The sequence below is a fragment of the Heterodontus francisci genome, chromosome 23, assembly GCF_036365525.1.
Source record: "Heterodontus francisci isolate sHetFra1 chromosome 23, sHetFra1.hap1, whole genome shotgun sequence".
Lineage (NCBI taxonomy): Eukaryota > Metazoa > Chordata > Chondrichthyes > Heterodontiformes > Heterodontidae > Heterodontus > Heterodontus francisci.
In genome coordinates, this window is record NC_090393.1 from 30815703 (window position 1) to 30842210 (window position 26508).

Here is a 26508-nt window from a genome sequence, read left to right on the forward strand (position 1 = left end):
GGAAACTCTTTGGGGGTGGAGTGAGGCTGTGGGGAAGAATTTAGTCACATCACATGGTGACACAGAACCTCAGTGGGCTAACACTATGCTGTTAGATATTATGTAATGGCGTCACAGTTTGTTTGTAATGGTATACTGGAAGTATTTCTATTTTTCTTGTTCTTATTCTGACAAGTTGTTCATTGCCATACTCACAAGAATGGCCATGTTTCCTAGATGTGAGCTGATTAAAATATTTGAATCAAAGTAGTCAGCTGGCATTTTTCATGTAAACCTGTTACCTTCAAACTGTGAAGCTGCTGTGTTACCAGACTGTAAGAGCACCATTATTATCATGTATAGAAAATAAATCTGGCAACATCATATCTAAATAATTGCATTTTACCAATGCTAACATTTAACGGTTATCTCACTTTCAGAAAATCATAGCATTCTTTTTGCATGAAGTGGCAGAGGAACTTACAGTTGGCGCATGATGGTACGCTCAGACTCTTCATGGTAAGCCCTCTGATCACCCTCCAGATTGCGTAATTGATGCAGAAGTTTCAGTTTGACTGCTGCTGCCATTGCCTCTGTTTCTGTGTCGCTGTCTAACAGCGCGCTCTGAGAAGATTGCATCTTTTCTATTCTGTTGAAATACAAAAGTTACTCATTAGACAACTTCTAAATTTTAAAATTTTACACTTTTAGATTTTCTTTGTCTTCTGACTTGCTACAAATCATATCATTTATAAAGAGCATTAAATGGCACACCATTCCACCATTTATCTCTTTAGACCACATTTCAATATGTATGCATCAATGCAGCTAGACAAAGAGCAAGACTTCTCTGAAAACAGGAAATCACAGTTGGAACTCAGCTGAGGAAAACCACCTATACCTCAACAAAAATATTATTTTTAGTAAGTCTACTACTTTTGTTGAATTTGAAGACCACACTGCAAAAACTACAGCCTTGCAAGAAACTTGTTAGGAATGGAATGTGTACACGTGTTACAATTGGGGAATTTCTGATTCTTATAATTCCAACTTCCTCTCAACACTTTTAACTTGTGTTCACAGCAAAAAGGCTGTATTTATAAGCAGACCTATCTTCTCAGAACTGAAATCTGCACCTTTATACAGTCTATGGATGGATAGTGTGACACATGACTAACAATTATCCTTTGGTATGGTATATTGTACTGGAGACCACATGGAATACCAACCATTTTTCCCTGTCTGCACTGTATGATGGTAAATATCAGACTGCTAAACTGTCACATTCAGGTTACATAAGGATTACATAGGGTATACAGCACAGAAATAGGCCATTTGGCCTAACCAGTCTATGCCGGCGTTAATGCTCCACTCGAGCTTCCTCCTGACTTTTCTCATCTAACTCTATCAGCATATCCCTCTATTCCCTTCTCTCATACACTTGTCTAGCCTCCACTTAAATGTGTCTGTACTATTTGCTTCATGCACTCCCTGTGGTAGCGAGTTCCACATACTCATCACTCTTGGGAAGGGAAACTTCTTCTGAATTTCCCATTTGAGTTCTTGGTGACTATCAGATTGATGGTCTCAAGGTGTGCTCTTCCCCACCAATAGAAACATTCTATCTGTGTCTACTATATCAAAACCTTTCATAATTTTAAAGATTTTCGAGAGAAAAGAGACTCTTGTTCATCCTCTCCTTATAGATATATCCCTGCATTTCGAGTATCATCCTTGTCAATCATTTTTGCACCCTCTTCAGCGCCTCTATCTTTTTTTACAATATGGCAACCAGAGTTGTACACAGTACTTCATGTGTGATCTAACTAAGCTGATACAGGTTTAGCATAACCTCTTTACTTTTCAATTCTATCCCTCTAGAAATAAACCCTTGTGCTTGGTTTGCTTTTTTTAATGACCTTGTTAACCCGTGTCGCTACTTTTAGCGACTTCTGTATTTGTACTCCCAGATTCCTTTGCTTCTCTACCCCATTTAGATTTTTATTTTCCAAGTAATATGCAACTTCCTATTTTTCTTGCCAAAATATACCACCTCACATTTATCTATGTTGAAATTCATTTGCCAATTATATACCTATTCTGTAAGTGTTAATTACTTCTTGTAATTTGTTGCAGTCCTCCTCAGTATTAACTATCTCCCCCCCAAATTTGGTGTCATCTGATTAAAATTAGCAGACAAATTGTTTATAAGGTAATTACAAAGAAGCAGAAAGATATGGCAAGACACCGATGATGCAACTACTTTGCAAACAATAACAACAGAATCAGTCCACAAGATGTTCATGTACACATTTCTCACACAATCCACGGATTTCAAGACTTTTAAATGAAAAGATATTTTGTAGACTTCCCAATGTGATGTTTATATAGGCTGGTGCAACATTTCTGCCCAACACACCAAACCCAGTCAGACTGAAATAAAGTTGAGCAGATAGGTCAGTGTCTTTATGCCAAAAGAAGCCAAAGGTGTTAATGTGGAGACATTAAAGCCTAAATGTATGATGTTGATGATTCATCAGAATGTCTATTTGTTGGTTTGGAACAGATTGAGATGAAAATGTGAAATAACAACAGAAAATGCCATACACACTCACTTTTGCCAAATAGAGCTGTTTTTCTGGCTTCTACTCCACATGGTGAGCAAGACACCAACCAGGATTACTGCCTCAGATTTGTTCAAAACAGGAGGCAGGAAGTTGTGTGTTGCTGCAAGTACCAGAGCCTGCAGCAGCATGAAAGTCAATGAACATTTTGTCCTGGGGGCTGCTGTTTCTGTTAGCAGCAAAATGACCTCTTCACACTCTGCTGCACCAGAGAACTTGCAAGATGAACCTATCTAAGCTAAATGAAAGTTATTGCCTGCCCCTTCAAAGATCTTTAACTCAAGGTTCAACCTAACAATAACTCCCAGTTCACATGGACATTCTTTAATCCAGGCATCTGCCTGGCTTTAAAGTTGTAAAATGATATGGAAGGTGTTATGATGTCACTTCCATGTCATTAAAATGCTTCCGTCTGTAACGGGTGGGAGCTTCTGTACCCACCTATTAGAGCCTTGGAAATGCATGTCATGCACAAAAGTGACAAACACCAGCATAATTAGTCTCTATCAGCTATTTCTGTCCATAAATCCCCAGTAACTGGTGCACATAGACCATTAATGGACAGAAAGTTCAGCCCTAATTATTATTGTCTATTTTCCTGAATTTGTACATTAGCATGTCAAACAAATGCTATCCAGCCACTTAGCAAACTTTGACTAAATTAGCTTCTGATTATAGGCAGTGGCACTAACCAAGAAGGTTTACCATCTCTCAATGAAACTATGGTTATATAGGGGCAGTTTTTTTTTGTATTGGCCACTCCTCATTATAGGGACAAGTGGAACCATTTTCCACATGCAACATCATTATTTCTTGAGACCCAAAGGCATCGATCAATGGCCTCTTCTCTTCCTTATCTATATGCCACCTTTTGGTGGTATTACCTGCAGACAAGAATCAGTTTCTATATTTATTCTGAAGATACCCAACTCTACTTTTATTGGCCTCCCATCCACCACTCCTCAGGAACTCGTAACGTGTGCAAAATTTGTCCATCCATATCTTGTCCTGCACCACTGTACTCATTCGTAACCAATTTCCTCATTAACTTTCACTATCAGCCAATGTGTTAAATTTGAAATCACATCTTAAAATCCATGTGAGATCTTGCCTCACCCTGTCTCTGAAACTTCCTCCTGCCTTACATCCCCTCCTGAACCATTTACTCTTTTGTGCAGCTGCATCCTTTGTGTCTACTATTAGTAGCAGTGCCTTCAATCAGCCTGGCTCTACCCTCTGGAACTCCCTTCACAAACCACTCCACCTTCTTGTTCTCCTGCCAGTTTTAAAAACTGTCTCAAAGCACATAATTTCAACCCAGATTTTGGTTACTTCTCCTAAACTTCTCCCCCACAGCTTGGTATCCACTCCTTTAATCTCAGACCTATCGGCCGTCCATGTCTCCGCTTTAAAGACGTCTGCAAACGCGACATGAAATCCTGTGACATTGATCACAAGTCGTGGGAGTCAGTTGCCAGCGTTCGCCAGAGCTGGCGGACAGCCATAAAGGCAGGGCTAAAGTGTGGCGAATCGAAGAGACTTAGCAGTTGGCAGGAAAAAAGACAGAGGCGAAAGGGAAGAGCCAACTGTGTAACAGCCCTGACAATCAAATTTTTCTGCAGCACCTGTGGAAGAGCCTGTCACTCTAGAATTGGCCTTTATAGCTACTCCAGGCGCTGCTCCACACACCACTGACCACCTCCAGGCGATTACCCATTGTCTCTCAAGATAAGGAGGCCAAAGAAGAATCTCTTTTTATATTTTCTCCCTCCCTCCTGAAAGCATATATTCTATATTGAACTCACTGTCTAAATGTATGTTTTTGTTACTATGACACTCAGTTATGCTTTTACCCATAGTGGAGTTATCTCTTTTGGTGAATAAGTTCCTTTTTTTTGTACTGACCATTTGCTCTAAATACATGAATGCTGAGTCACCCAAACTATAGAACTAAGCAAAAAGAATGAAGTTAATTGTATCTAAATCTGTGTTTAGCAACTTTGATGGACACATTACAACATCAAGACCAGAGGTTTTGTATGTCCTACCTGGTTATGTGTCAGCCTAAACCATATTGTTCATATCCTCTGCACCCTGATTAACACCCAGCTGAGTTTCTAATCTTATATTTCCTCCATCATAAAGACTGCATACTTCTGTCTCCACTCCCTACCTCAGTCCATCTTCCACTGAAACCTTTATACATGCTTGTGTCACCTCTAGACTTGATAACACCAATGCCCTCTTGGACTGCCACCTATATTCCACTTTCCATAAATTCTGCTGCCTGTATCACATCCGCAACATGAATTAAGCATTCACCTAACAGCCCTGTCCTTGCTTACTTACATTACATACATTAGCTCCTACTCTCCAAATGCCTCAAATTTAAAATAATTTTTCTTGCATTTGAATCCCTCCATGGCTTTGTTGCTTCCTATCTCTGTGAACTCCAACAGCTCTCCTCTCACCCCAAATACTCCATTCCTCTAACTCCAGTCTTGTGCATCTCTCCCTCTCTTCCCCCACCACTGGCAACCATTCTTCCAGGCACCTACAGCCTACTCTCTGGAATTTCTTTCCTGAACCCCTTCACCTCTCCAGCTTCCTCAGCTCCTTTAAAATGCTCCTTAACAACCATCGGTGAACATTTTTAGTTATCCTCCCAACCTATGCATTGGCATAGCTGCCTTATTCTTTATGCCTTTTTTATGTGCCTTGGGATGTTTTCTACATTGACGGTGTTATAAATATTCATGCAAGATTTTGTGTTGCATGTTCACTGATAACATCCCAGCCATAAGATTTTAAAACATGCTAATATATTGCTAAATAACTGATGTTTCTGCAATAGCTTACGAACATCACATAGATAATATCTATCGGTGTCATCTTAAAAGATGTTCTGAGTCATGCATTAAACAGCATGATTGCCAGGACATCAATAACAGCAGTTTTTTGATGGAAAGCTAGTATCATGAGATAATCTACTAACCAACACATACAGAAGACTGGCATCTGCTGAATGTGTCATCTGTATTTTTATGGCACATTGTGGCACAGAAGACGTGAGCAAGTTAATTTTACTGACGCATAAATTCCTGGTTATGGCATTCTTCAGATCCATTTAGAATACATTGCACATGGCAGATACTTAACTAGATGTATTACCACAAAACTGACAGTTTTGAACGGTCCACAAATGTCACCCTGGGGCAACATGCCTCCTGAGAAATAATTATCCTCTAAGCATTCAGAAGCAAAATGCTGCCGTATCAATGGTTACTAGATTTTAAAGACTCTAATGTTTGATTTGATATTTTAAAAAGGGGCATTGAATCTGCTGTCGCATTCAGTTTCTTTGAATCTATCACCTATGAACAATTTCACAATTTGCATATGACACTACATTGAGCTTACAGTTAATCCTGAGGGAGACCATGACAAAATACAAGACCTAAATAAACTTGTCGAATGGGTATATAAATGCAAATTAATTTCAATATAGATAAGTGTGATGTGATGCATTTCATAGGAGGAATAAGGAGGCCACATACACCTTGGAAAATAAGAGTCTAAATGTGGTGCAGGAACAAACAAGTCTAGCGGTACACATTCACAAATCATTAAAGTAATGACTCAAGTTAACAAGGCCAAAACTGCAAAGTACTGAGGTTCATCCCTAGTGTAATAGAATTGAAAAGCAAGATAGTTGTGTTATATAGAACCTTGGTGATTCCACACTTAGAGTACTGTGTACAGTTCTGCTCGCCATGTTACAAAAATGATATAGAGACACTGAGATGATACAAAAAGATGTACAAGGACAATACCAGAAGTGAGAGTTTATAACTATCAGGAAAGACAGAACAGGTTGGGACTCTTTTCTCTGGATAAGAGAAGACCGAGGGGTGACCCAGTAAAGGTCTTTAAAATCATGAAGGAGTTTTATAGGGTAGACTTGAAAAAGATGTTCTCACTTGTGGGAGTCCAAAACAAGGGGCGGGAGGAGGCTTGTGTGCAGCATAAACACCAGGGTGGACGGAATAGGCTTCTCTGTGTTGTGAATTCTAGGTATAATGAGCTGCTTACAGTTGAATAACCGATTGCAATTCACTGGGCTCACTGTAAAACGACCACTTGGGTAAGGTACTAGTGGCCGAGTGACACCAGTGGATCCATACACCAGCGAGAATCAACGCCTTCAGAAAGGTGAGGAGAAAGAATGAAATATATAGGCGAGCAGCAGAAGAGCCATGAATCATTTTATATTCAGCGCAGTGGCATGATGATGTTTTTACAAGGCAACATGTTATGTTTTGTACATCTTCCTCTCAAGGATTCACAAAAAACAGGATTTTTATTGACGCTTCAATAGGCTCAAGTGGGCACAGCTTCTAATTTAAAAAAACATAATTCAAGTAGTTCACAAGATAACATTGCAGATGTTCTTATCACATGGTAAAAACTTACTTGAATGCTATTAAAATGGGAGAGAAATAAAGTTGAGAGAAGACCTCGTAAGAGCGTGAATTTCACGCTGCTTCACAAAGTTTAGTATTACTGAAGTCTAGCGTTGCCATGGTTACCGGGTCACTGTGATGGGACGGTCAACGTCCTCCTTTTCAAAGTGGCCATGGCAACCAAGGCTTGGAGAACCAGGCCGCGAGAAAATGCCGGATCCCTGAACCGCGATTCAGAGAATGGAAAGCTTTCGGCGATACGGGATTAAAGAAAGTGTAGATATCGTCACTTTCCTTTTAGATGATGAATATTTTACAGCCTTTTCTTCAAATTTGAATAATGATGAGTGTCATAGATGCATTGGTGTGTTTAGCTATTATGTACAGGATATTGCCAAATGGGCAAGTAGAACTCAACGCAAGTAGAAAAATCCTTATATGAATATCCAACCCCATATTCATAGTCTTAACAATTCCATCTTCCCAGAGAAAACAATCATCAATATAGAAACAACTATAGAACACAGTTAACAGTAATAACTCAAAACTAGAATTTTTTTCATAATAAATTTCCATAATCCTAGCAAATACATTAAAGTAAGATTTTAAACACTTGGGGATAGCATTCTCATATGTTACCCACACTAGTACTGTGTAAGTAGGTGAAAATAATTAAAGAACAGGGGGAAAGTTAAATCACTTCTGTATTTTATATGTTGTGGTTTTATCAGTTTAAAATATCTGTACTCATCAATATTGTGACAGAAATAAAAATTGGTACTGCAGCTGCTGGTTAACATTTCAATCCTAGGGCTTTAACAAGATGGTGCAGGCAGGGTTTAGCAAAGAATATCCTCATATTGATTCTATTCCTGTCGTGACAAATATTCCTTTGAGAATACAGTATTTAAAAAGGAATGTCTGATCTGTATCATTATTTGTCAATGTGTATTAATTTTTGTTTGCAGTATGTTTATATGAATCCAAGCTCCCAAAGGAGGGCTTTGTTTAGTCTACATTTTGTGGAAAGGCCAAGTTCAGATTAGTACCAAAATTGTTTGGCCAAACAGGGATATTGTTTGAAATTGATATCTCAATAGCTGCATTACCCAGTATTAAGTCAGTGATTCTGAGATGAGAATTCAATCTGTTCTCAAGTACATCATATTGCCAAGAACAAATAACTTTTACCGGAGAAGAAATCTGTTCTCCAGGTATCTGCAAAGGCCAACCCCCAGTGCATCATTATAGTGTTATGAACCCTAGACTTTGTAACATGATTGTGTTTTAAAAACTGTGATTTTGTTTTAAGTTTAAGATGAAGTCAGGACAACAGAGAACACAGATCAAAGACTTCTTTGAAAAGCAGAGACTGCAGGGGTATGACACCTGAAGAACTATGGGTTTCACCCTCCCAGACTTTCAGATCATAAACAAGGAGTCAGTGACTCTGAGAATGTAAATGAATGGCAGCTGCTAACAGCTACAAAGAATGGAAAGCCTGGTTGACTCTGCTGTAGCCAGACTTGTGGACTTTGCATATTGGAAAAGGACAATGGGTTATTGACTTTTGATTCCAGATAAATTCAACAGATTTTCTCAAGGCAGACCAGCTGTAAAGAAGACCAGCAGTGGCAACCTCAGAGAACGTTGTAAGGAAGACAACCCGCAGTGGCAGTCTCGGGGGAGAGAGGAGGAATACCTACTCTCAGAAAAACTGATACAGCGAAAGGCTGCAAAGACTTGAACCTGTTTTGAAAGTTGAGGTTTGCGGAGAATTAAAAGTTCAACAGGGTCACAAGGAATCTCCTTATTCATGGACGTTTAGGTCAAAAGTGCTTGGAGAAGTGAGCAAAGAGGACATTGACTTTGAGAAAGATCTGTGAGATCAAACCCATTGCAACTGGGAGGAGTTTGGGACTTTTAACCGCAAAGGTTTTGCCATCAAGGAGGTCTGTGTAACGTATAAGTGTGGTGTGAGGTTTTCAGGTTTTTTTAATAAACAAAGAAAAGACCTTTGTAAATTGGCGTATCAACTACTTACAAAGTACTATTTAGTTATTGGGGATTTCTTTTAGTTTAGTTGTTATAATAAAAGGCTTAAAATGAGAAATCTTGTGTAATTCTTTAAATTGGTCTGAGGAATTCATTTCTCGTGTTTTACTATTAATGATCTCCCTGAGGTTGTAACAATAGGCTTATTTAACCATCTGGGATGAGTTCAGTGCTTGCTTTCTTCCTGAAAATTTCATCAAACTAACTTCAGTGAATTCCAGCTCTCTGCTTTTCTCTCCAGGTTGTCTTCTTACTCAGCAATTGGGCCCTTGCCATCCAAAACCTTATTGAGGATGAGTGCATTGACATCCTGATTTTGACTGAGACTTTGCTCATGGGTGGTGACACTTTGTCCTTTGTTGAAGCCTTCCTATCTGGCTATACTTTCTATGACCTGACCTTCCCAACTGCCATGGTGGTGTTGTGGTTATCACCCCACTCCTCAAAAAAACCCCATTGTTGATCTCTCTGATTTTCCAAACTACTGCCATACCTGCAACCTCCCTTTCCTCTCCATTTCTTGAGCGTGTTGTCCCCTTCCAAATCTATTCCCACCTTTCTTGCAACCAACTCCATGTTTGAAACCCTCCAATGAGGTATTCGCTCCTGTCACAACTCTGAAATGTAGATGGAAGCGTATAATTACAGAGTTATGAATAGATTATTGCTGAAAATAGAGAAATTTTGTCAAAGCTTTTCGTCTTGCACTCATCAGGACAATTCGCAAGAATACCAATGTAAAGGAAGCAACAAATTTATACTGCTGATTGGTTGACAAGTGGTTCGTCCTCACGGCTCACTGCGTCCGGGTCTGTATGGGCTGCCCAAGACACACAAAAGTGATGTCCCTCTAGGCCCTATCTTATCTATGATTGGTTCTGCACGACATAAATTGACCAAATGGTTGGGCGAATTGTTACAACCAGTTTTGAACATGTTCTCCACAAACATGGTGAAGGATTCCTTCACATTTGCGAAGACCATACAGGACTTGAATATTGATAACAATGCTGTGTCCATGTGCTCATTTGGCATTGCTAGCCTATTCACCAATGTACCATAGGAAGCCATAGATATTTGTGCTACAGCACTATACCATGGCGATCTGGACACGCCATCATTGCGTGAATCAGTATTCATTTAACTTATGAACTCGGCAACTCGCGCAGTTAAATTCAGTTTTAACGACATCATGTATGCCCAAATAGATGGTGTTGCCATGGGATCCCCTCTTGGCCCAGCTCTCGCAAACATCTTTGTTGGGTTCTGTGAGAAACATGTCTTTGAGGAAATGACACCTAACCTCCTACCTCTTGCATATTTCCGATATGTAGATGATGTGTGTGTTATATTTGAATCCGCAGCTGCATATAATAATTTCCTTACATGGCTTAATGGACTCCATCCTGCGCTCAAATTTGCCTTTGAAATGGAGCAGTCAAATGAGCTCCCTTTCCTTGACATACTGGTTGAGAAATCTGCTAAGGTGTTCTCTACCACGGTCTACCGCAAGCCTACCTTCACTGGTCAATACATGTGTTGGGATTCTTACAGTTCCACGCGCTATAAGATAGGCCTTATCAGCAACTTCGTAAATAGGATCCGAGCCATTTGCTCACCATCCAAGCTTAATGCTGAAATAGGGCAAATCAAAGGCATCCTGCATGACAATGGCAACCCTGATCAGATCATTTCTCGCTGTATATCACCCAAACTTATGAACGGGCCTAAGGCCGTCATTTCTGTCCCTGAAAAGTGCCCAGTCTACCTCAGATTACCCTGGAAGGGTCATGTATCCCAAAAATTTGAGCAACAGGTGAAGCTAGCTGTTTCACACTGCTACTATGCAGCAGCAACACGTATGGTGTTCACTACTAACAGGATGCTGCTGTCAAGCCAAAAAGACATTCGACCTATCACACAAATGAGTAATTTGATATATGAATTTCAATGCCAGTGTGATGCTAGTATATATGCTGTATGTCCCAAAGACTGGCGGACTGTATCAAACAACATGTCCTCTGCTGTTTGCAACGGGCAAGGTACAGGCCATACCCAAACAGCCTGTGCTTGCAAAACTCCAAACACAGTGTCCAACATTAGATGTGATTCCACAATTGGACAACATTTGCTAAATAATCCACATTGTGCTAAGAATTATGCTGACATCCAATTTAAGATTGTCAGTCGGGCTCGTAGCGTGGCGCATTTGCGTGTACTGATACTTATAGTAATACACAGGACCCTGTTCTTTGCAGACAGAAAGATTGCGCATTGCGCAATCTTCAGCTAAACAAACTAAGTGACAGCCATTCACTGGTTCATTCCTCAGGGCAATGCCTTGACCAATCAAAGTCGAGCTGCCTGGTTTAAATTTCAAACAAAGCTTGGCAGTTAATTGTCAGTCACCATAAACTGGTGCATTCTCCAAGGCAATGCTTCTACCAATCAGCACTCTCTTCTCATACAGTATAAATTTGTTGCTTCCCTTACATTGGTATTCTTGCGAATTGTCCGGATGAGTGCAAGACGAAAAGCTTCAACAAAATGTCTCTATTTTCAGCAATACTCAAGTTCTGTACTACCAAATGACTATTAATAGATTAATTGAATAGGTGAAACTGTGGCAAATGGATTTCAATATAGGCAACTGTGAGGTCATCCACTTTAGACACATAAAGGATAGCTCAGATTACTTTCTAAATGGTGAAAAGCTAGAAGCTGTGGAGGTCCAAAGAGGCTTAGGGGTCCAGGTATATCGATCATTAAAATGTCATGGACAGGTACAAAAAATAATGAAAAAGGCTAAATCAAATGCTAGCATTTAAATCTATAAGATTAGAATACAAAGAGTTAGAAGTCATGCTGCAGCTATATAAAGCCCTGGTTAGACCACAACTTGAGTACTTGGTCAGTTCTGAGCACCACACCATAGCCCTTGGAGTGAGTGCAGTATAGATTTACTCAATAGATTCCTGGACTCCAAAGGTTAAATTATATGGAGAGATTACAAATACTAGGGTTGTATTCCCTGGAATTTAGAAGATTAAAGGGTAATTTGATTGAAGTTTTCAAGTTATTAAAGGGAACTGATAGGATAGATAAAGAGAAACTATTTCTGCTGCTTGGGGAATCTAGGACTAGGGGACATAGCCTAAAAATTAGAATCAGGACCTTCAGGAGTGAAGTTAGGAAACACTTCTACACACTGTCAAGAAAACATGATCTGCCAAATGAGGAATTTTTAATCATTGGTGGAAAACTTACATGAAACTTTTGATGGGAAAACCCCTGCAGTTAACTTTTTTTAAAAAAACTGGCAGCCAAGATGGCCACTGCAATTTGCATCTGAAACACCTTTTCATATTCAAATGATCCACCCGGAGCTACAGGTTTGAGCAGCATGGATCCAGGACAATGGCTTGCTCTAATTGATTGAATTACCTAAAATGGCTACATCAGCCCAGCAGTCAAGGCAATCCAAACACCTTGTCTTTGAAAAAGCAAATCCCCTCCAAGTTTAAATTGGCATCCTGGGGCCTGTGAAGCCAATTACTAACCTTGAATTTCATTAGCAGGTTCCTTGTGACTGTCTGTCCATCTTGGGGGAAGCTGTTTTTTTCCCCCTTATACAAAGAGACAAGCAATAACTCAGACTGTGCAGCAGGAAAAGGCTATGTGCCTCCCTCCAAGCCTACAGATTGCTACAGACAGAGACCAGGGGAAGAGAACCAACTACAAATATGCTTCGAAGAAAGCTTTGAGTCAAGCGGGCCAACCATAAAGTGCACTTTGACCAGCTGAGGATTTCAAGAATACAGCTTCATCCGGAAGACAACTGAATCATCTACTTCACAGATTGTGTATTTAAGTTCCATTTATTCTGGACTCTAATCCAACCACCAAATCTATTTTTTCCTCTGTAATCTAATTGTGTGTGTGTGATTCACGTGTAAATGTGAGCATGAATGTTTGGTATATTTTTAAAATTACTTTTAGATTGGTTTTAGATTGCTAAGTATAATAAACTCACCTCTTTACTGTTTAAACTCAAGAAAACCTGTCCGATTTGTTCTTTCATGACCACAGTAAAGGTAAAAGGTAAAACACTCACAGAGGTGGTAAGCACAACCACTGTTTTTTAAAAAAGGTTAAAGAGGAAGTGCAAGAGGGGCAACTGTGACCCCCCTCCTCACTTGGCTGTAACAACACAAAGGGTGGTAGCAGTTTGGAACTCTTCTGCAAACAGCAATGGGTGCTAAGTCAATTTTTAATTTTAAAACTGAGTTTGATAGATTTCTGTTGACCATAGGTATTAAGGAATATGGGGCAATGGTGGGCATATGGCATTAGATCACAGATCAGCCATGATCTCATTGAATGATGGAACAGGCTCGAGGGGCTAAATGGCCCACTCATGTTCCTATGTTCCCTAATCAAAGTCACAATGACATACTATGCTTCTGTGACTATAGTGCATTTTCCCTTTCATCCTCCTCAATCTCTCTGCAGCCTATAAGATGGTCAATTGTACTATGCATTTCCAATGCCTTGCCCCTGTCTCAGTATGAATTCCCTTGCTTGGTTCCTCTCTTTTAAAATCATAGAATCATAGAAAGTTTACAGCACAGAAAGAGGCCACTTGGCCCATCATGTCTGCACCAGCCAAAAAAAAAGCCGCCCAGCCTAATCCCACTTTCCAGTATTTGATCTGTAGCCCTGTAGGTTACGGCAGTTCAGGTGCACATCCAGGCACATTTTAAATGAGATGAGGTTTTCTGCCTCTATCACCCTTATAGGCAGTGAGTTCCAGACGCTCACCACCCTCTGGGTGAAAATATTTTTCCTCATCTCCCCTCTAATCTGTCCACTTTAAATCACACCCCCTAGTCACTGACCTCTCTGCTAAGGATAAATAGGCCCTACCCATCCACTCTATCCAGGCCCTTCACAATTTTGTACATCTCAATCAAATCACCCATCAGCCTCCCTCCTCTGTTCCAAGGAGTACAACCCCAGCCTATCCAATCTTTCCTCATAGCTGCAATTTTCCAGTCCTGACAATATCCTTGTAAATCTCCTCTGTACCCTCTCTAGTGCAATTACATCCTTTCTGTAATGAGGTTACCAGAACTGCGCACAGTACTCAAGTTGTAATCGAACTAATGTTTTATATAGTTCCATCATAACCTCCCTATTCTTATATTCAATGTCGCGGCTAATAAAGGAAAGGATTCCATATGCCTTCTTAACCACCTTATCGACCTCTCCTGCTACCTTCAGGGATCTGTGGACATATACTCCAAGGTCCCTCACTTCCTCTACACCTCTCAGTATCCTCCCATTAATTATATGTTCCTTTGCCTTGTTTGACCTCTCCAAATGCATCACCTCACACTTCTCTGGGTTAGGTTCAATTTGCCACTTTTCTGCCCACCTGACCAGTCTATTGATATCTTCCTGCCGTCTATAGCTATCCTCCTTGCTATCAACCACATGGCCAATTTTTATGTCTTCTGTAAACTTCTTGATTATTCCCCCTACATTTACATCCAAATCATTAATATATACCACAAAAAGCAGGGGACCCAGTACTAAGCCCTGTGGAACCGCACAGGAAACAGCCCTCCAGTCACAAAAATATCCATCAATAATTACCCTTTGTTTCCTGCCACTGAGCCAATTTTGTATCGAGCTTGCTACATTCCCCTGGATCCCATGGGCTATTATTTTCTTAGCCAGTCTGCCATGAGGGACCTTGTCAAAAACCTTGCTAAAATCCATGTAGATCACATCAACCGCACTACCATCATCAATCTTCCTTGTTACTTCCTCAAAAAATTCAATCAAGTTAGTCAGACATGACATTCCCTTAACAAATCCAAGCTGACTATCCTTGATTAATCAATGCATTTCTAAGTGACAATATATCCAGTCTCTCAGAATTGATTCCAATAATTTGCCCATTATCGAGGTTAGACTGCCTGGTCTGTAATTATTTGGTCTATTCCTCGCTCCCTTTTTAAACAAAGGTACAAAGTTAGCAACCTCCAATCCTCCAGCACCATACCTGTATCCAGTGATGATTGGAAATGATGGTCTGACCTTCCACTATTTCCACCCTGGCTTCTTTTAACAGCCTGGGGTACATTTCATCTGGCCCTGGTGATTTATCCACTTTCAAGGATGCTAATGTCCTTATTACTTCCTCATTCCTTATGTTTATCACATCCAATGCTTCACACTCCTCCTCAACTACAATGTCTGCATTGTCCCCTCTTTCGTAAAGACAGAGGCAAAGTATTCATTAAGAACCATACCCACATCTTCTGCCTCCATACATAGGTTACCTTTTTGGTCTTTTATGGGCCATACTCTTTCCTTAGTTATCCTATTACTCTTAATGTGTTGATAAAACATCTTTGGGTTCTCCTAGATTTTACTTGCCAATATTCTTTCATGCCCTTTCTTTGCTTTCCTAATTTCCTTTTTGATTTCACCCCTTTACTTTTTATACTCCTCTCAGCTTTCTATAGTATTGAGTTCTCGGTGTTTGACATAAGCTTTCCTTTTTTGCCTTATCATACCCTGTAAGCTCCTTGACATCCAGGGGGCTCTAGGTTTGGCCAACCTGCCCTTTTCCTTTGTGGGAACATGTTTGCTCTGAATCCTCTGAATCTCCCCTTTGAATGCCTCTCACTGCTCTGACACTGATTTACCTTCAAGTAGCTGTTTCCAGTCCACTTTTGCTAAATCACTTTTCAGCTTAGTAAAGTTGGCCATGCCCCAATTTAGAATTTTACCTCCTGTTCTATCTCTGTCCTTTTCCATAATAATGTTAAAACGAACTGAATTATGATCACTACCTCTAAAATGTTCTCCCACTGCCACTCCTTCTACCTGCCCTGCTTCATCATCTAAAATCAAATCCAGAACTGCGCCCTCTCTTGTTGGACTTGCTACATACTGGCCAAAAAGGTTGTCCTGAGTGCACGTTAAGAATTCTGTTCCCTCCATTCCTTTCACACTAAACTATCCCAGTTAATATCTATCTAATTGTAATCATGGCACCTCCAGCATTTATTTCTCTTCCCCCTCCCAACCATGAACTCTGATGTCTCCCAAAGATCTAATCTTGAACCTCTCCACTTCATCGACATCTGAAGACATGGGGTCAGCTTTCATGTATGCTGACAACGCCCAGCTCTATCTCTTCACTACTTCTTTAGACACCTCCGCTGTCTTTGTATTGTCATCCAATATCCAGTCTTGGATGAGCTGAAGTTTCCTCCAGTTAAACATTGGAAAGGCCAACGCCATCCTCTTTGGCCACCCCCACAAATTCCATACCCATGCCACCAATACCATCTGCTTCCCCAGACCACCGTTGAACCAGACTGCAACCTTAGCATATTGCTTGGCCCTGAGCTGAGATCTCCACACCGTATCCTCTACATCACAAAATCGCTACGTCCACCCACGTAACATCACCTGCATCCATCCCTGCTTCAGCCCATATGCTGATGAAACTCTTTCTTACTCATGCCTTAGTCACCCCCAGACTTGATGATTTCAATGCTTTCCCAGACCATCTCCCATCCTCCATTGTCTGTAAACCTCAGGTCATCTAGAATTCTGCTGCTCATATCCTATCTTGCATCACGTTCATTGCTGATTGATATTGGCTGTCAGTCCCACAACACCTCCAGTTCAAAATTCTCATTACCATGGTTAAATCTTTTCATGGCCTTGCTCCATCCTATCGCAAGCTGTACAACACCCCCTGACTCTGACCTCTTGTGCATCTTCCCTTTCTTTACTCCAGCATTGGTGACCATGCCTTAAGCCATTTGTGCACTAGAACTCCCTCCTTAAACCCCTACAACTCTCCACCTCCCTCTCCTCTTCCTCCTTTAAAACCCTCCTTAAAACACCACTTTAACCAAGCTTTTGATCACTCGTCAATGTCACTCTGTCTCAGCATCCATTTTTGTCAGATTCCATCACTGAAACACGGGATGTTTATATAAAAAGTGCTATATAAATGGAAGTTGTTGCTGAGATGGTTAGTGGGCTGGAAATTGCTGCATATTATGATGGAATTCCTGGAGTTATGAATTTTGACTTTGGCTCTGTTCCATTTTGCTCTAGCAGTCAACCATAAATAAAATCAGAAAAAGCTGAAAAATACACGTCAGTCAGTATTTGAGGAGAGTACAGACAGGTCAGTAATTCAGGCAAAACCATTCATAAGAACTGAAGAATGAAAGAGAAATAAGCATGTTAATAGAATTGGAGAACAAAGGAGGAGAGGGAAAAGAAACAGATAACCATGGAGAGGACATATCAGTGGAATATCATTCCACAATGTTAATGATCATTTGAGTTAGGTGTTGGAAAGAAACAAAAATGTGTGATTAGCTAAAGCAGTGAGAGGCACACCAAGAACAATGTGGGAAAATGATAGAACTTGCAAACAGAAAATATGCAAATCAGATCTAAAATTGGAAAGAAAGAACTTGCATTTATATAGAGCTTTTCACATCCTCACAAATTCCCAATGCACTACATTGGCCAGGTCACTGGGTGCTGCAGTCAATGTTTGAGTGTCTGGGGTACCTCATATGCACTCATTGGACATTGGAGCTAAGAATCCTAGCCTGTAATTTTGTTTCAAATTTCCAACATTTATGGATTTTTGCTACTTCTTGTTGCCATGGACTTGTTCTGTAATTGTTGCTTTCAAGTTGCAGGATTGAAGTTCCCCAGTGATATGGTTCAAAGTTGTTCAGATCAGAAAATCCTAGGTTTGATCCCCGGTCTCTCTGAATTAGCTGATCCTATTTCCACTGCTGTGAGCAGGCACCTTGTTTGACACAGAAAAAAGGAGTATCAGAAGAAAGGTTATCCTGGGACCATTCTTGTGATGGGCTTAGAGCTGCCTATCAGTTACAGGAAGTAAGGGGAGCACACGCCTAGATCCTCACCAAAAGTGAATTTAGAAACTGGCTGTGAACCAAAGCTTCTTTAACCAGTTCATCAGTACGCTCCTCACAATCACTCTTGGAATTCCTCTTTTTGTATTACCTGTTATTTTCCAATGATTAGTTTCCCTAACCCCAACCATCAATATTATGTGGAAGAAAATTCTTTAGATTTGTTAATTTGTTCAAAAGGAGACTGGAATGAAGATGCTGCCTTCTTCAGAAGTAGAAACAGACTCAGGAACAGCTCCAGTCCTCATAAAGATAATGAAGAAACTGGAACTACTACACCTGTGAAGAACAGAAATTTGTCTCAAACTGTGCTCTGCTATTTACGGTAACCTTCGGTGTCCTGTCATGTATCTGAATGTACATTGTACATTAGTGGAACATCTTGTTGTTTGAAATACAAGGTGGTTAATTACAAAAATAACATGTTATACTTACAGATATTGAGAAAGCCTTTAGCTTAGTCGTAACAGTCCCACCTCTAAGTCAGAAAGCGCACGGTTTGAACATCATCTCAAACAATCCCAACTCTTGCTTTGAATTCCGGGTTGACTTTTTTTTATTCATTCATGGGGTGTGGGGATCGCTGGCAAGGCCAGCATTTATGCCCATCCCTAATTTACCTTGAGAAGGTGGTGGTGAGCTGCCTTCTTGAATCGCTGAAGTCTATATAGTGAAGATACTCCCACGGTGCTGTTGGGGAAGTAGTTCTAGGATTTTGACCCAATGGCAATGAAAGAACAGTGCAATATTTCCAAGTCAGGATGGTGTGTGACTTGGAGGGGAACTTTCAGGTGGTGGTGTTCCCATGCACCTGCTGCCTGCCTTTGTCCTTCTAGATGGGGAAACGTCGCAGTTTTGGGAGGTGCTATCAAAGAAGTCCTGGCATTTTGCTGCAGTGCATCTTGTAGATGGTACACACTGCAGTCACGGTGTGCCAGTAATGCAGGGAGTGAATATTTAAGGTGGTGGATGGGTGACATTCACGAGGACTACTTTGTCCTGGATACTGTCAAGTTTCTCGAGTGTTTTCGATGCTGCTTTTAATTAGGCAAGTGGAAAGTATTCCATCACACTTGTCATGAACCATCATTGCCGCATGATGATTTTTTAATCCATCGGCTGGAAACCTGAATTAAATTTTTTTTAAAAGATGACAGCTAGCAGCTAAAATGGCCATTGGAATTTGCATCAAAATCCTCTACATTCCAATGCATCGAGAGGGAGTCAAATTGTCTGGCCAGTCCCCATTAACAAGACATATAAAGGCAAACACTTGGGACATTAAACTGGTAGAGTCGAACCATTCAAAGGCAGTCACTTGAATAATGGAACCCTGATCGAGTGAAGGGAATTCCTAGACATGAACTAATTAAGTTGCAAGAGGAAATACACACTGAGCCATCATGTGACAGGCCCACCATCTGTGTGTTTTTAGCTGGGTTTTTTCTCTCTGCAGCAGTCTATAAATTGGACACTGATCAGAAGAGACCCAAGTGGGGTCCCTCTCTCTCTCTCTTCAGTCAACCAGTTTTGAGCCCTGCCTGCTGTCCGTAACCATCTAAGCCTATCACTGCGGCAGATAGAGGCCCTGTGAAGGAACTCATCCACATCACTGTTTCTAGGAGGACCACTGAACCTTGCAGCCACATCTACAAGCTGGAAGCCTCAGGACACTGAGTTCAGCTGGAAGCCAACCAAGTCACCAAACTCCAAAGACTGTATACCCCATTTTATTGCTCCGGACTCTAATCTGACTAATCTATCCTTCCCCACTCTGTAACGTATTTGTGTGTGTGTGAAAGTTGGAACATAGTTTATTATTTTACTTAGATTGGTTTAAAGCTAACCTCTTTCTTTGTTAAACGCAAGAAAACCTGTCAAATTTGTTCTTTTCTGATCATAGCACATACATATGAACATATGAATTAGGAGCAGGAGTAGGCCACTCGGCCCCTCGAGCCTGCTGTGCCATTCAACAAGATCATGGCTGACCTGATTGGAACCTCAACTCCACATTCCTGACTACCCACAATAATCTTTCACCCCCTTGCTTATCAAGATTCTATCTATGTCTGACTTAAAAATATTCAAAGACTCTGCTTTCACCGCCTTTTGAGGAAGAGAGTTCCAAAGACTTACCACCCTCTGAGAGAAAGAAATTCTCCTCTCCACTGTTTTAAAACAGTGACCCTAGTTCTAGGTTCTCCCACAAGAGGAAACATTCTTTCCACAATCACCCTGTAAAGACCCCTCAGGCTCTTGCTCTTCTAAACTCCGGCGGATACGAGCCTGGCCTGTCCAACCTTTTCTCATAAGACAACCCGCCCATTCCAGGTATTAGTCTAGTAAACCTTCTCTGAACTGATTCCAATGCATTTACATCCTTCCTTAAATAAGGAAACCAGTACTGTACACAGTACTCCAGATGTGATCACACCAATGCCCTGTATAACTGAAACATAACCTCCCTACTTTTGTCTTCAATTCCCCTCACAATAAAGGATAACATTCGATTAGCTTTCCTGTTTGCTTTCTGTAGATACATACTAACCTTTTGCGATTCATGCACTAGGACACCCAGATCCCTCTGCGCCTCAGAGCTCTGCAATCTCTCACCATTTAGATAATATGCTTCTTTTTTATTCTTCCTGCCAAAATGGACAATTTCACACATTCCCACATTATACTTCATTTGCTAGATCTTTGCCCACTCACTTAACCTATCTATATCCCTTTGTAGCCTCCTATATCCTCTTCACAACTTACTTTCCTACCTATCTTTGTGTCATCAGCAAATTTAGCAACCATATCTTTGGTCCTTTCATCCAAGTCATTTATATAAATTGTAAAAAAGGTTGCGGCCCCAGCACCGATCCCTATGGCACACCACTCATTACATCTTGCCAACCAGAAAATGACCCACTTACTCATACTCTCTGATTCCTGTTAGCTAGCCAATCTTCCATGCATGCCAAAATGTTACCCCCTACACCATGAGCTTTTATTTTCCGCAATAACCTTTGATGTGGCACCTTATCAAATGCCTTCTGGAAATCCAAGTACATTACATCTGCCGGTTCCCCTTTATCCATAGCACATATTAGATTAGATTTAGATTAGAGATACAGCACTGAAACAGGCCCTTCGGCCCACCGAGTCTGTGCCGAACATCAACCACCCATTTATACTAATCCTACATTAATCCCATATTCCTACCAAACATCCCCACCTGTCCCTATATTTCCCTACCACCTACCTATACTAGTGACAATTTATAATGGCCAATTTACCTATCAACCTGCAAGTCTTTTGGCTTGTGGGAGGAAACCGGAGCACCCGGAGAAAACCCACGCTATTTTACTTCTTCAAAGAACTCCAATAAATTGGTTAAACATGATTTCTCTTTCACAAAACCATATTGACTCTTCCTGATTACCTTGAATTTTTTTAAGTGCCCTGCTATAACGTCTTTAATAACAACTTCCAACATTTTCCCTATGACTTAAGTAATTAAACACACACTGAATTGGCAAGCACATTCACTTTAAAAAGAAATAAACCCTGTGCAGTCAAACAAGGAGAGGGACAAGAGGGGAGCCCTTCAACCACTCCTCACTTGATCGTAACACACTCCTGGTTTGTACCTTGTAGATGTTGAAAGACTTTGGGGAGTCAAGAGGTGAGTCACTCGTCACAGAACACCCAGCCTCTAACCTGCTCTTGTAGCCTCAGTATTTATGTGACTGGTCCAGTTAAGTTTCTGGTCAATGATGACCATCCTGCCCACCCCCAGCATGTTGATGTTGGGAAATTTGACGATGGTAATGCTGTTGAATATCAAGGGAAGGTGGTTAGACTCTCTCTTGTTGGAGGTGGGCATTGCCTGGCACTTGTGTGATGTAAATGTTATTTGCCATTTATCAGCCCCATCCTGAATGTGTCCCGGTTTTGTGGCATGTGGGCACAGACGGCTTCATTATCTAATGAGTTGTGACTGGAACTGAGCACCATGCAATCATCAGTAAAAACCTCCACCTCTGACCTGATGGTGGAGGGAAGATTGATGAAGCATCTGAAGATGGTTAGGCCTAGGAAACTTTCCTGTGGAACTCCTGCAGCAATGTCGTGGAATTGAGATGACTGGCTTCCAACAACCATAAGCATCTTCCTTTGTTCTAGGTAGGACTTAGCATAAGTCTCCAAATCCCATTGATCTCAATTTTGCTAGCGCTCCTCAATGCCACACTCAGTCAAACGCCACCTTGATGTCAAGAACAATCACTCTCACCTCACCTCATGAATTCAGCTCTTTTGTGAATGTTTGGACCAAGGCTGCAATGCAGTCTGGAGCCAAGTTGTCCTCGCAAAACCCAAACTGAACATTGGAGAGCTCCATATAGATTTCGTAATCCTTTATATCTTATAAACATTAACTGTGTATTTTAATCTGACCTTTCTTTCATTGAAATTAACAATTTACATTTTACAGACTTTTCACAGGTATTTATAATTTATTTGCTCCTCTGTTCAGGCCATCTGGTGATTTGTTCATTGAGTTTATTGCATATTTTGTGAAATTACCAATGTTTATGATGTAAAGCCAGCAAATTTCAGTCACAGCTGTTACCAAACTACATCCTTCTTCTTTGGCCTCCTTGTCTCGAGAGACAATGGGTAAGCGCCTGGAGGTGGTCAGTGCTTTGTGGAGCAGCGCCTGGAGTGGCTATAAAGGCCAATTCTAGAGTGACAGACTCTTCCACAGGTGCTGCAGAAAAATTTGTTTGTCGGGGCTGTTACACAGTTGGCTCTCCCCTTGCGCTTCTGTCTTTTTTCCTGCCAACTGCTAAGTCTCTTCGACTCGCCACACTTTAGCCCCGCCTTTATGGCTGTCCGCCAGCTCTGGCGATCGCTGGCAACTGACTCCCAAGACATGTGATCAATGTCACAGGACTTCATGTCGCATTTGCAGACGTCTTTAAAGCGGAGACATGGACGGCCGGTGGGTCTGATACCAGTGGCGAGCTCGCTGTACAATGTGTCCTTGGGGATCCTGCCATCTTCCATGCGGCTCACATGGCCAAGCCATCTCAAGCACCGCTGACTCAGTAGTGTGTATAAGCTGGGGATGTTGGCCGCCTCGAGGACTTCTGTGTTGGAGATACGGTCCTGCCACCTGATGCCAAGTATTCTCCGGAGGCAGCGAAGATGGAATGAATTGAGACGTCGCTCTTGGCTGACATACGTTGTCCAGGCCTCGCTGCCATAGAGCAAGGTACTGAGAACACAGGCTTGATACACTTGGACTTTTGTGTTCCATGTCAGTGCGCCATTTTCCCACACTCTCTTGGTCAGTCTGGACATAGCAGTGGAAGCCTTTCCCATGCGCTTGTTGATTTCTGCATCTCGAGACAGGTTACTGGTGATAGTTGAGCCTAGGTAGGTGAACTCTTGAACCACTTCCAGAGCGTGGTCGCCAATATTGATGGATGGAGCATTTCTGACATCCTGTCCCATGATGTTCGTTTACTTGAGGCTGATGGTTAGGCCAAATTCGTTGCAGGCAGCCGCAAACCTGTCGATGAGACTCTGCAGGCACTCTTCAGTGTGAGATGTTAATGCAGCATCGTCAGCAAAGAGGAGTTCCCTGATGAGAACTTTCCGTACTTTGGTCTTTGCTCTTAGACAGGCAAGGTTGAACAACCTGCCCCCTGATCTTGTGTGGAGGAAAATTTCTTCTTCTGAAGACTTGAACGCATGTGAGAGCAGCAGGGAGAAGAAAATCCCAAACAGTGTGGGTGTGAGAACACAGCCCTGTTTCACGCCACTCAGGATAGGAAAGGGGTCTGATGAGGTGCCGCTATGCTGAATTGTGCCTTTCATATTGTCATGGAATGAGGTGATGATACTTCGTAGCTTTGGTGGACATCCAATCTTTTCTAGTAGTCTGAAGAGACCACGTCTGCTGACGAGGTCAAAGGCTTTGGTGAGATCAATGAAAGCAATGTAGAGGGGCATCTGTTGTTCACGGCATTTCTCCTGTATCTGACGAAGGGAGAACAGCATGTCAATGGTCGATCTCTCTGCACGAAAGCCACACTGTGCCTCAGGGTAGACGTGCTCGGCCAGTTTCTAGAGCCTGTTTAAAGCGACTCGAGCAAAGACTTTCCCCACTATGCTGAGCAGGGAGATTCCACGGTAGTTGTTGCAGTCACCGCGGTCACCTTTGTTTTTATAGAGGGTGATGATATTGGCAACGCGCATGTCCTGAGGTACTGCTCCCTTGTCCCAGCACGGGCAAAGCAGTTCATGTAGTGCTGAGAGTATAGCAGGCTTGGCACTCTTGATTATTTCAGGGGTAATGCCGTCCTTCCCAGGGGCTTTTCCGCTGGCTAGAGAATCAATGGCATCACTGAGTTCCGATTTTGTTGGCTGTATGCCCAGCTCATCCATGACTGGTAGAGGCTGGGCTGCATTGAGGGCAGTCTCAGTGACAACATTCTCCCTGGAGTACAGTTTTAGGTAGTGCTCAACCCAGCGGTCCATTTGCTTGCATTGGTCAGTGATTGTGTCCCTGATTTAGATTTGAGGGGGGCGATCTTCTTGATGGTTGGCCCAAAAGCTCTCTTAATGCCATCATACATTCCTCTGATGTTTCCGGTGTCTGAGGCCAGCTGAATATGACTGCATAGGTGTTGCCAGTAGTCATTTGCGCAGCGCCTGGCTGTTCTTTGTGCAGTGCTTCTGGCTGCTTTAAGTGCTATGGATGTTAACTCGCCGGGGGCTTTCTTGTAGTTCAACAGTGCAATGCGCTTAGCGGCTATGACAGGTTCCAGCTCTTCAAAATGAGATTGAAACCAGTCTGCATTTCTCTTCGCACGTTTGCCATAGGTGGCCAAAGCTGACTCATAGATGGCATCTCTGATGTGGGCCCATTTGTTCTCAGCATCCTCTGGGGGAGTGTTTTGAAGGGCTTTTACAAGTGAATTTAGAAATTTTTGTAACAGCTGTGGATGAGAAATTCTGCTCGTGTTGATGCGCGGGTGGCCCTTCTGCTTGGAGTGATGCAGGTTCTTTGGTTTGAGTCTAACCTTGCTGCATGTTGATATACCATACATCAGTTATGCCAGAAATGTAACTGAAATGGAAAAACAACAACAAAAATGCATAGTGGAACACTAACACTTCACTCAGAGTTTGAATGGCACAGTTGAGATTCTTGTACAAATCCAGTAATTTTTAAGCAATTGCAGTTGCTATTTGTGGAATCCTGCTCAACAAAAATTGACTTCCATGTTCACTACCACTTTCGCATTAACTACACTCCAAATGTATTTCATTGGCTATGAATTACATCAGTAAATCACAGCCAACTGGTCATTTATCTCATTTGCTGAATGTAGGATTTTGCTGTACATTTTTGGCTGCTGCTCTTAAATAAAGTGCAACAGTAACAACACTTCAAAAGTAATTAATTGGCTATGATTTGAAATAGACTGAGGATATGAAAGGTGCTATATAAATGCGAGTAGTTTGTAGAAATTGGTTCTTTTAAACACCATATGATCAAGGTATACACTTCCTACTGGAACTCCTGCTCAGTGTTTGATCTCTCCTCTCTTTGTGAAATGCCTTAGGATGTTTCGCTATGTTAAAGGTACAAGCTGTTATTGAATCACAGCACAGTTAATTTACACACTGCAGTAGGGCAAGGAAGCCTTTTTTAAAAATACATATACTTTGATGTTGTTATAATTGATTTGCAAAGACTGGCAATTATTCAGTTATGTTAACAGTTTTCTTCTAACAATGATTGATAAGCATTTTTAATTAAATTGTATGGATGGTTTCAACATTGTTACAGCCAGTGAGACTGTTAACGTTAAAATTTGAGATATGAACCCCCAGATCAATTTAAAGAATTACACGACAAGAGTTCATGTTTTAAAACTTCTATTATAACAACTAAACTAAAAGAAATTCCCAATAACTAAATAGTACCTTCTAAGTAGTTCATACCCCAAATTACAAAGAAAGTTTTTTTTTTACTTATCAAAACACTTGAAAACCTCACACTACATTTATATGTTGCACAGTCCTCCTAGATGGTGAAATCTTTATGGTTAAAAGGCCCAAACTCCTCCTAGTTGCAATGGGTTGGATCTTGCAGATCTTTCTCAAAGTAAATGTCCTCTGCACTCACTTCTCCGAGCACTTTTGACCTGGACATCCATGATCCTGCTGGTCCTCTACTTCTCTGCAAACTTCAACTTCCAAAACAGGTTCAAGTCTCCACAGCCTTTCACTGTATCAGTTTTCCTGATAGCAGGTGTACCCTCTCTCTCTCTCTTTCCCTTGAGGCTGTCATTGCTAGTTGTCTTCCTTTATTCCAGC